We start from the raw sequence: 11,142 nt of genomic DNA on the forward strand, positions 1-11,142 counted from the left end.
GTAGTGCCCCTCGGTTTTTCTTACTCTCTATCTCCCTCTCTTTCCAGGACATTCTACCCTTATACACAATAGTATCATTAAGCAAAGGATAGTCGACGGGAGAACGTGTCCACGCAGTGAGTTCTGTTGTTTAAAATTCCAGAGTAGTGGGGCGCCTGGGTGGCGCAGTCGGCTAAGCGTCCGACTTCAGCCAGGTCACGATCTCGCGGTCCGTGAGTTCGAGCCCCGCGTCGGGCTCTGGGCTGATGGCTCAGAGCCTGGAGCCTGTTTTGGATTCTGTGTCTCCCTCTCTCTCTGCCCCTCCCCCGTTCATGCTCTGTCTCTCTCTGTCCCAAAAATAAATAAACATTGAAAAAAAAATTAAAAAAAAATTCCAGAGTAGTATCTGTGAGTCCAGTTTATTTTATTTCCAACTTTTTACTTTGAAAAATCTCAAGGCCACCCAGAAGTTGCCAAAATGGTATCTGGAAGACACATCGATCCTTCTTCCAGGGTCACCATTTGTACATTTTGCCACGTTTGTTTGCTCTCTCAGGGTATACATATTCATTCTCATCATGTTTCTTGTGGAATTATTTAAGAGAACGTCGCAAGTATCGTAACCCTTTATCCCTAAATGCTTCAACATGCATCTCTCAAGAACAACGGCATTCTTTCCTATTACCGCGACATAATTATCAAACGCAGAAAATGTAATCCTGGTACAAAGCTACTATCTAGTATCCCAGCCACGTGAATCTACTTAAACATTTGAAGGAAGAATCTGCATTTGGCTTTGATTTACATAATCTAAAAATAGGGTTTTATGACAGTTTCACCAAAATCCACATCAAGAGAACTGGGTGGTGGCCTCAAGGAAAAGCTTTTTCCCCTTCTTATTCCTTAACTTATTTTCCTTATAAAGCAGACATACCACTAATAATATCTATCAACCGAAGGAATTTGGTTGATGAACTGTATTTTCTGCATGTTAAAATCATTGAAAAAGTATGGTGCGGGGGGCGGGGTGGGGGGGGGGGGAGATGGTGTTCTATACCCACAAAGATCTGTGCCTAGTTTGGAGATAACTTCCAGAGCCCTTACATGACATTTTGATATAATTTAATTTCCTGAGGACTCACATTTCGGGGCAGAGCCTATCTCGCTTCTTCCAGGGATGTGTTTATAGTCAATAACCCATTCAGAACAAAAAGCGAGATGATGTTGAAATGGAACCCATAGCTCTTTGTGTGTTTTTAAAGGGAGAGGTTTGTGCTTATACATATGTCAACAAGCAAGCGTTGGTTTAAAAGCATCTGTATTCCTGCATCCCAGACAAACAGTTCTGCCTGACAACCACTGAAGTCCAAGGTTCGACGTGAGATTGATTGCACCAACCTGATTGGAATAAACCGCAAGAGATAAGCTTCCTGGCCACTCACCAAACCCAACCTGATGCCTCTGGAATTTGCACCTTTCCTACCTAGGTTTGGTTGTTTTCCTGCGACATTAAGAGGACATCCAGTCTTTTGCCAAAAGGGATTTGTCCTTTTTATCTAGTCAGGAGAGGGCTTCAGCGATTTGCATTTCTGAATTGCTTAGCTGCCCAAGCATGCTCCGTGTGTGCTGTTTGAAATGTGTCATTGAGCCACGTGACTGCTGTTCTCAAGCTGATGTTGGACTTTCTCCAACAAATATGGATTATGTTAAAGTCGGTTCTGAATTGACGAGGATATGTTAATAACTCCCAGATGGGCATCTCTGTGCTCTCCAGCAGGGAAATGCAGGCAGGCTATGGCAGGAGCAAGTGTTTGGCAGGTCCATCATTCCGTCATTAAAGGCCACATTATTACTTACAACTGTGCTTGCATGACAATGGCTGCGATGGGCCCAGCCTCACAGTCGCCAGCACAAGGAATTTGCTCTTAGGTAGATTGTTTTCCAGGTGGCGAAAAGTATTTTGCATGAAATTTCTCTCTTCCTAGCTCCAAATAGGATATTATGAGTGAGTCAAAGGGCCGGGGTGCGAGGTGGGGGCGGGGCTGGGGTGGGGGGTCTCGGAGACCGATAAGGAGGCAAAGATATATAGGCAGGGATATACGTCCAAGGATCCTCATGCAGAGCAGCCCCTGCTCCCTGGAGCAGCTTTTCTCCGTGCCTGTCCTGAGCTCGTGTCCTTCAATGCCTACTTCCTGCCCTGGCAAGTTCCAGTTGGAACAGTTCATTACGGTAGAGTTATTGGCATCGCGGTGGTAGTTTCCATTCTTTGTCTTTGGTCCTTAAACTATAATAATACAGGCATTTTAATATTGTTTTGAAATTAAAAAAAAGAAAAGAAAGAAAGAAGCCAAAAGGGTACCTCTTCCATTCTAGCATTTCCACCCCAGAAAAAACAAAAAACAAAAAACGGAGTATATTTGGTGTTAAATACCAATGCGACGAGTATTGTCTGGGAGTATGCCGGTAGTGGACTACGTGGCGGATAGAATTAATTGTGATGAAATTGGATGTCATGATGAAAGGGAGTCATCTGACAGAGAAACAACAAACATATTGGTGACCGTGTAGGCGCTACGATAGATTTGCTGTATTTCAGCAGAGCGGGGAGAGGCACCAGGGTCTCCGTTTGCAAAGTAAAGGCTGCATGTGCGCGTCTTTCCCTTAGAACGTGAAATAATCTTTCGTCCCGACGTGTAGGTTGTGATGAGAATGACCAAGCACGAGAAAAAGTCATTGAAAACCTTCAGTTGCAGATGATGCGTTTTCTCCTTCGCTCTGGGTCCCTATTTCAATAACAAGTAATCCAGCCACAAAGAGCCCCCTTGCTTTACAGTCGGGTATTTTATGATGTCATTTCATCTGCATAGGCATATCTATGTGTTCTCTTTTCCTTTCCAGCAACTCCAAGGAATTTAAAAGTATAAAACCACATCTGCCAATAACATTAGGATGAACCATTTAGGATTTGGTTTTTTACAAGGCAGCAGCGCTAAATGCCATTGATTCCCAGAATGCACTGGTACATTTTTAGTGCTAACAGTCAGGATTTTAAAATATTTCATTTTAAGTCACTTAAAAATATCTAAAGATCAGCAAAAGATTTCGCAGAGCTTCCGCATTGAGGCCTGCCTGGAAAGGGTTTGTAGGGCCGTGGGACCGTGAAAGTTAACAAGTTGGATATTCTAGAAAGGTGGGGAAAAATAATCTAGCTCACAGGGTTTTCTGTAAGATAAGGCCGTAGAGCTCCCTGTAGGCTGCAGTATTTAGGCCATCTGCACAGGGTGGGGGGAGGGGTGGATGTTTGCCATCACCTGCATGCAAACTACCCCAGTGTTCTAGAAGTGTGTTATAACATGTTACGCTTCCTTATGTGTGAATATCGTGAAATCTCTATAGCCCAATAGTTTCCATAACCCTGAGCGGCCATGTTTTTATGGAAAATGCCTTCAATTCACCCTCACGTGGAGAAATGCAAACGACAGCCCCGTGGATTCAGATCCATCCACACACCCCAAGGCAGGACTGTCAGGCTCTGTTGCCCGAGCTTGCCCAAGCAACAAAAAGGGGGAAAGTTTTGCTTAAAGGCACTATTCCTTTATTGACCCTGGGCATTTCTTAGGTCTTCAAAAAGTACTTCCGTACCATTAATATTTCATTAAAGAACTTCGGTTAATGAATTTCTGTTTGTAGAAAGTTTGGGGAGTTGGCAGGTGCAGAAGTAATAGAAGATATTCTATTTTAATGGCCATTAAGTTGAAACTTTCCGAGATACTATTAGACCCCAATTAGTTAGCTGAATATCACCAGTGGTTCATCATTGTCATTAGGTATTAATTAGCAGCGACAGAGTGCTAGATGCTCTGCAGAACTCACAAAAGCAACTGTCCCTGTTTGGGAAAAACGTATACTTCCGGGGGTGGTGATCTTTGTTGTGGCCACATTACCATTTGTAATGAGCATTCATGGAATGAAGTACTTGGTATTTTGAAAGAGCTTTGTAGTCTAATTATAGCCTCGAGAGCTCAGAGTGTACATTTACAGGAGAGGGAATCCACGCCGAAAGAGGTCATGTGGCCAAGCTGCCATTGCTGTCACGGCTTTTTGACACCCCTTTAAATGTTCTGTCCCCTTTGACAGAACATACCCTGATAACGCCAAAACGTGTAAGACAGGAGAGTTCGAGGGAGGGAGACCCTTGTGTAAAAGCACCCGTGGTATTAATCAGAGATCCGCACAGGTAAAGGGGCGAGGTTTTTGTTTTTCCTTCCCTGTCCTTTACTACGTAGGACAATGTTCTCGTAATGGCACTCAACTTTCTGGATTGTTAAAAAGAAGCTTATAAGAGCAATTGAAAGTAATGTGGGCATTTTAATATTGTGACACTTAATGCTACATAAAACCTTTGTTTCCTACAGGTTTATTGAGCTGGTGTATTAGATTTCCTGCTGTATGAGCAGGAAGATTATGGTGGCTTAGGTCTAAGTATACTTTAGGGAGGCATTTTGTATTTTCTCTATAAATAGTCTTTCTAAAACAACACAATTGTGTAACTATTAATGTTTATATTACATTATACATCTCCCGAAGTTTACCACGTACAGGGTAGAGTGTGATAACCAAAGGAAATGTTTTTGTCTATGAAATAGGCTAGGAATTGTCATTATCAAAGTAAATCTGTTTTACTTATTATTTCATCAGTAGGATTTTCATGCTTTGGTGTTACATTGTGGTATTATGTGCTTACGTCTATAAGCTTCTAGGGGCTAGCTTTTATATGCATATGTGTGCGCACCTCCCCATGCATACGTGTACGTGTCATATTTTGAAATGAAAATTATAGCAGAACTGGAAGGCCAACTTTGAAATAGAAATAGCGGCATGTAGGTAAATCCCAAAGGGGCAGAAAATTAAAAACGTTGGTTTTGAGTACATGATTTTTACAAATGAAAATTTTGATCAAAAGGACTCGTTTAGAGCATGCACGGAAGCTCATTTTTCACAGAAACAATTTCTCAGGCTTTCACGAAACCAAACAAACCGTCGACTCCTTATTGCATGCGCAGTTGTGAATAGCTAACGCAGAGCACCTCTTGCAAGTACAAGGTCAATGGCAACGCTGCGAGAGCACAGCCCGGACTGAAACTTGGGTTACTCTCCGGTTCCTTTTCCCAGGGAAGCCTAACCTGCGGTGAAATTGCATTTCTTTGTGCGGGTAATTTAATGAGCAATTTCTTCAGAATTTATAAGAAAAGGGCCGGAGACCCAGCGCTTGCAGGACCCCCAGAGCCCCTTTCCCTGCCTTACGTGAATAGCCAGTTTCATCAGGGTCAAAACCAGAGCCTGAAAGCAACAAAAGGGGGAAGGCTTGTTACATCCAAAGAAATGAAAGATTATCTTCTCCAGGCGGCAGAAATGAGATGTACCCGGGCCTACCTTTGAATCACTCTCAGCCTCAGATAGAACATGACGTGTGGGTAATCTGCAATTTGCTAGGGGCATTGTTAGCATGCTTTGCCTCCAGGGTAGGATTTTAACCAGGCCTCCAGCAGCTGTGTGTTTGGCGTCTCGGCCACATTAGGTATACAGAACCCCCCTGCTATTACCCTGGTGAAACCCATGCCAAGGCCCCTGGTGACACGATGGAGGTATTAGGTCAGATGAGTTACATTAAGTGGCAAGTGATAAATTCAAGATGACAATTCAAAACAGCAGTGTTTCTTCTGGTAATTAATTCCAGTGGTGCCTGAGGCGGTGCTTGGTCGCTGCCACTGGTGTGGCTATGCTGCGTAGCTAATGAGAAAACATTACAGCGAGGATTAGGGGCCTGTGCATTCTGGCAGGCTGAGGTCACTATGATTAGGAAATATTAACACAGACTTACTGTGATAAAGCATGTACGCCCAGGAAACTTCATTTTTATTTCATTCACGTAAAAACGGTCGGAACACTTTACAACGCGGTGGTGACTCACTAAGTGGGCTGGGGAGAGGGGTGACGCATTCCACCCTGGGTCTGGGGCAGCCCCTCCAGGGACATCGGGATGGCAACAAAAGGGCTTGCCAGAGCCACCGGCCCTTTTTTACTTCCGTCTGCGGGCACTGGGTCTTTGGCACACATAGCGACACTATAAAATGATGGGCCTGTCTTATTTCCCCGCATGAGGCTTCGTCAAGAACGTTTCCTTAGGTGACTCGTCCTCCTTGCTGAAGAAAGTCCTCCGGATCGGTTGCATGGTGATCTTGCTAAGCAGCTGACGAGGAGTTGACTTCCTCCGTGCCAAGTCTGTCCTCGACGAGGGCACCCTCGCTTTCATAGCGCTGTCACCTTCTCAGAGGACTTGCTCACGGTTCTTCTCGCCTTCAAACAATCCTGGGAGCCGTGTGTGGGCAGGGTTGCCATTCCAACGTGATCAACGAGAGACACGAGGCCCCGGGGGTGAAGGGAATGAGTCGGGATCACACAGTCAGGTGGGAAACACTTGGTTGGGCCTAGGACGCAGGACTCGAAGCACCCAGATGTCGCTCACCTGAGTGTTTCCTCGAGGAGGATGCAGGGCCAACCGGCCTACCTGTTGCCTCTAGAATTCCCGAAGAATATTCCGCCGGGCATCCTTTTACCCGCAAACACATATGCACGCGTGAACGCGCACACATCCGCATGTGCGCACGCACGCTCAGACGCAGAACGTGAGCACCTCCCTGGTGAAGGACTTTTAGTTTGAGCAGCTGCAGATGTCCTCTGGTGTATTGGATATATGACCTATAAAATGCCTACTAAACACTTTGCCTTTGGCACTGAAAAACGAACTGCTTCTAGAGGTAAGACTGTTTCCTTATCACCCGCTATAAATTGGCTCTGGTGGCTGATACTCAAGTTCAATATGGGCTCGGCGCACAGGTATGTGTGTGAGTGAAGAGAGATGAGTGGAAAGGCCATTAGCAGCATGTGTTCTCTGAAATGTTGAAGTGTTTCCACCACTTATATCTTTGTGTTCCAAGCTTCTTAGTTTATTAAGTCGATTATGTTTTAGAGAAAATAAGAAAAACTGTACGTACAGTGTATTTTCTTGTTTTTCTGAATTCTATAGAGCACGCGATATTGATGTTGCATTAGTGACAACGAAATTCAGCCAGTTCCATTTTCTAGAATTGTAGAAATGATGGAGACAGCTTTTTCTCCAAGATAGTAGAAGAGAGGGGCTCAGTTTCAACAAAGTAACAATTAAAAAACACTCCTATGGGGCGCCTGGGTGGCGCAGGCGGTTAAGCGTCCGACTTCAGCCAGGTCACGATCTCGCGGTCCGTGAGTTCGAGCCCCGCGTCGGGCTCTGGGCTGATGGCTCAGAGCCTGGAGCCTGTTTCCGATTCTGTGTCTCCGTCTCTCTCTGCCCCTCCCCCGCTCATGCTCTGTCTCTCTCTGTCCCCAAAATAAATAAACGTTGGAAAAAAAAAAAAAAAACACTCCTAATGATACATATGTAACTCATCATTTTTGTGTAGGAGAAAGAAACTTAGGAAAACTCAGTGTTGAGCAAGTAAGTCTAGCATTTCTTTACATGTTTTGAGCTGATGGTTTGACAAAGCACCAAAGAGTTTCTATAACACCTTACTCGACTCTATTTGAAGTGGGCAAGAGGCACACAGATGAGGGATGCCCGCATTAATAAAGGAGTAGGTAGAATGGTCAGGTCCCATCGCTGGGCTGTGCAGAGTAGACAGTGTGGACTAACATGTGATCAAGACATTGAACATGAGCGTACTCAGATTATTTTTATCTTAACTGTTATATTTTAACCTTGCAAGAGTCCTATCTCTTTTGCTTGCTTATGTTTCCGCCGTTGAGCAAAAAAAGCATTGTGCAAATCACTTTCTAGGAGGCTAAGATCTACTGAGAACGAAATATAACTTCAGAAATGTATAGGAAATCACAGCTCAAAAATGTGATCCCAAGCTGGCTGCCATTTTAGGTGATGAAAAAGACTGGATTTCCTTTTGTAAGTGCTTAAAATTACATTCTGTCCAATTTGTGTCATATTGTTTAACCATCTAATTTTATTTGTAATTTCACACTTCAGAATTTTCAGTATTCCTTTAGTAGAGAGGAAGGAAGTGCCCACTTCAGGCCTTGGATGGGATCTTTTTTCTCCGTGAAAAGTCAGAAAATAAAAAGTTTCTAATGTTTTGAAGCTGGCCGCATGTCTAAATCACTAGGCAGGTTTTAGCTCCTAAAACAATGCCAAGTCTTACATAAGAAGGTTCTAGAACAAAACTGTCAATTCATCTGGATTCAAGCCAGTTTCTCACCTTCTGTGTCATCACCGTGTTTTGAATTAGTCACCTGGATATCCCATTCAGAGACAAGGCTATCGTGACTTTGTTTCTGCCAAGATTTGGGTTTTCTCAGGGTTTCACATTTTAAAATGTTTTCTGTTACGCTATGAAGGGAAGAGCACTGGTCTAGGAGTCCAAAGATTTGGGTTCTAGTTCTGCCCCACCTCTGACTTGCTGTATAAGCGCCGGGCCTCGGTTTTCTCATTTATGATGTGAGAGAGCAGGTTCCCAAACATGACGTCAGATACATTGTACGTACTTGGAAGGTTTTCCTTTTTCTTCATTTTAAAACTTGGTTAGGTAGTCTTTATACGAGTAATTTGTACTTATTTTAAGATGCCAAGTAATAAGGAAATTTAAAGACAAAAATTGATAGTGATCCACCCTCTTCCATCAAACTCGCTGCCGGTGTCACGCCCCCAAGATAACCATTGTTTGACGTGGTGTGTGTATCACTTAGGATTACACTTAGTTGTGCATAGTTGAAATACACGGACAAAAATGACTCCCACAAAGTAGAAGTTCATATCTCTCACACCTAAAAGGTGTCCAGAGGTAAGATGTCCAGCATTGGTACGGCAGCTTCATGGTGTCTTCAGGGACTTTGGCATCGTCTCTCCATTCCACTGGCCTAGCTCATGGCTGCTATCCTCAGAGTCACCTCATGACCCAAAATGGCCGTTGGAGCTTCAGCCAACAGAGACACATTGCAGTCAGAAGAAGGGGGAAAGACAGAGGAAATAAAAAGAGGTGGAGGAATCTCTCCCATCTGAGTCATCTCCCTTTAGGCATACAATTTTGTCTACGTCTTATTGGCTGGAAATTACATGGTCACACTCATCACAAAGGAGGCTGGGAAATGTAGCCTTACATTCTGGGTGGTAACATGCCGGGATAAAAACTAATTATAACTCAAAAAGAAAGGAGAAAAATGTGTATCTTTCCCCAGTGTGTAGCTTTCCATACTTATTTTGCATGCGTGGGCAAACATATATCAATATACGGTTTCATTTGGTGGTTCTGTTGTGATTGTTTTTTAAAATGAGATTGCAGGGGCGCCTGGGTGGCGCAGTCGGTTAAGCATCCGACTTCAGCCGGGTCACGATCTCGCGGTCCGTGAGTTTGAGCCCCGCGTCGGGCTCTGGGCTGATGGCTCGGAGCCTGGAGCCTGTTTCCGACTCTGTGTCTCCCTCTCTCTCTGCCCCTCCCCCGTTCATGCTCTGTCTCTCTCTGTCCCCAAAAAATTAAATAAACGTTGAAAAAAAAATTAAAAAAAAAATGAGATTGCATTTTATCGCTTCTCGGTCTTTTGGCTAAGATCAAGTGTAGTAAAATGAGATTACGTTTTATGTTTTCTACAACTTGGGTTCTTTTTTTTTATTTTCTTTTAACATATTACAGACGATCTTCCAGGTCAATGTATTGTTACTGGAATTGTTCCTTTCGATAGCTATAGAACATTCCATAATATGAATTTATCATAGTATATATAACCAGTCCCCTACCGATAAAAATTCAAATTTTCCATTTGGCTACCAAAAAAAAAATGTTGAAGTAAATATCCTTACATGTTTATCTTTAGCTGTGTTTTCTTTCATTTTTAGAATTATGATTTCCATCATACATACAAATGATTGCATGTTATAAATAGACCCAGCTTATAGAGTAATAAAACAAAGGCATGAATACCCACCACTCACTTAAAAAAAATACGATTATCTTTAAAGTTTCCGTATACCGTTCACAGAGAGCATATATCGTCTTCCCTCCAAAGGTAACCAATGTCCGGAAATTCATCATTCCTTTGCTTTTCGTTATAATGTTCCTACATGTAAATACATTCGCTTGCTTATTTTTGGTTTTGCTGATTTTGGAACAAATATATCTGTGAAGTCATATTAGGTGTATATTTCTGTGCCTCGGTCTTTTTGCTGTACAATGTTTTATGAGATTTATCCATGCTGAATATGTGTTATTATCATTTATTAATTTGTGTTCACGCACAGTGATAGCCTGCTGTATAGTATACCACGGTTTATCTTTTCCTCTGTTGTTGAACATTTGTTTCCATTTTTGTTGCTAACAAAAAAATGCTGCTTTATGCATTCTTGTTTGTTCTTATTTTCTTATCCATATGTGCAAGGGTTTCTCTTGACTATCTGCTCTGCAGGGTAGTTACTACACTTGATCTTAGCCAAAAGGCCGAGAAGCGATTTCTGCAGGGTAGTTACTAAGATGTGGGGTATATGCATTTCCTCCCCAAGTATTTATCCCAAATTACACTACACCTGTTGTTACACATCTTCATCAAAAGTTAGTGGTTTCAGACATTTTTTCCTGTTTTTAAATTGAAGTATAATTAACATGCAACATTCTATTAGAGCCAGGCGTACAGCATATTGATTCCACTATCCTACACATTATTCAATTCTTGGTAGTTTTAACTTTTTGCCAGGTTAGATATTGAATTGTCTGGAGGGCCCTTTTAAAAGTGCTTTAGCCCTCGAGAACTGATTGGGTAGGTCTGCTTTGGTCATCTTGTAAAGGGTCCTAGGAATCTGTATTTAATAAATCTGTGGTTGATTTTAATGCTTGGTTGGGTCTGAAACCACGAGACCAGACCGACCTCTAACATCCGTTATAGTGTGACTATTTCCAGACCCTCTGTTACCTTTCATTGCCCACACTCCTGCTGCCATCTTGGTCCCGGGAGTCTTTTTCCGCAGAGTTCTTCGCATTTCCATTTTTCCTTCCTTCCCACTTCTCTAGCCAAAATAGGAACCCTGAATCAGGTCGTTATTCTGTGCCAAGATTAGAAAGGACGTAGAAAGTG

At 42.9% G+C, this 11,142-nt stretch overlaps 1 pseudogene; it reads right to left on the bottom strand.

Moving 5' to 3' along the window:
* Positions 1 to 10,449: 10,449 nt before the first annotated feature.
* Positions 10,450 to 10,523, bottom strand: LOC125174105 (uncharacterized; annotated as a pseudogene).
* Between the last annotated feature and the right edge of the window lie 619 nt (positions 10,524 to 11,142).

This window comes from Prionailurus viverrinus, chromosome C1 (genome assembly GCF_022837055.1).
Source record: "Prionailurus viverrinus isolate Anna chromosome C1, UM_Priviv_1.0, whole genome shotgun sequence".
Classification (NCBI taxonomy): domain Eukaryota; kingdom Metazoa; phylum Chordata; class Mammalia; order Carnivora; family Felidae; genus Prionailurus; species Prionailurus viverrinus.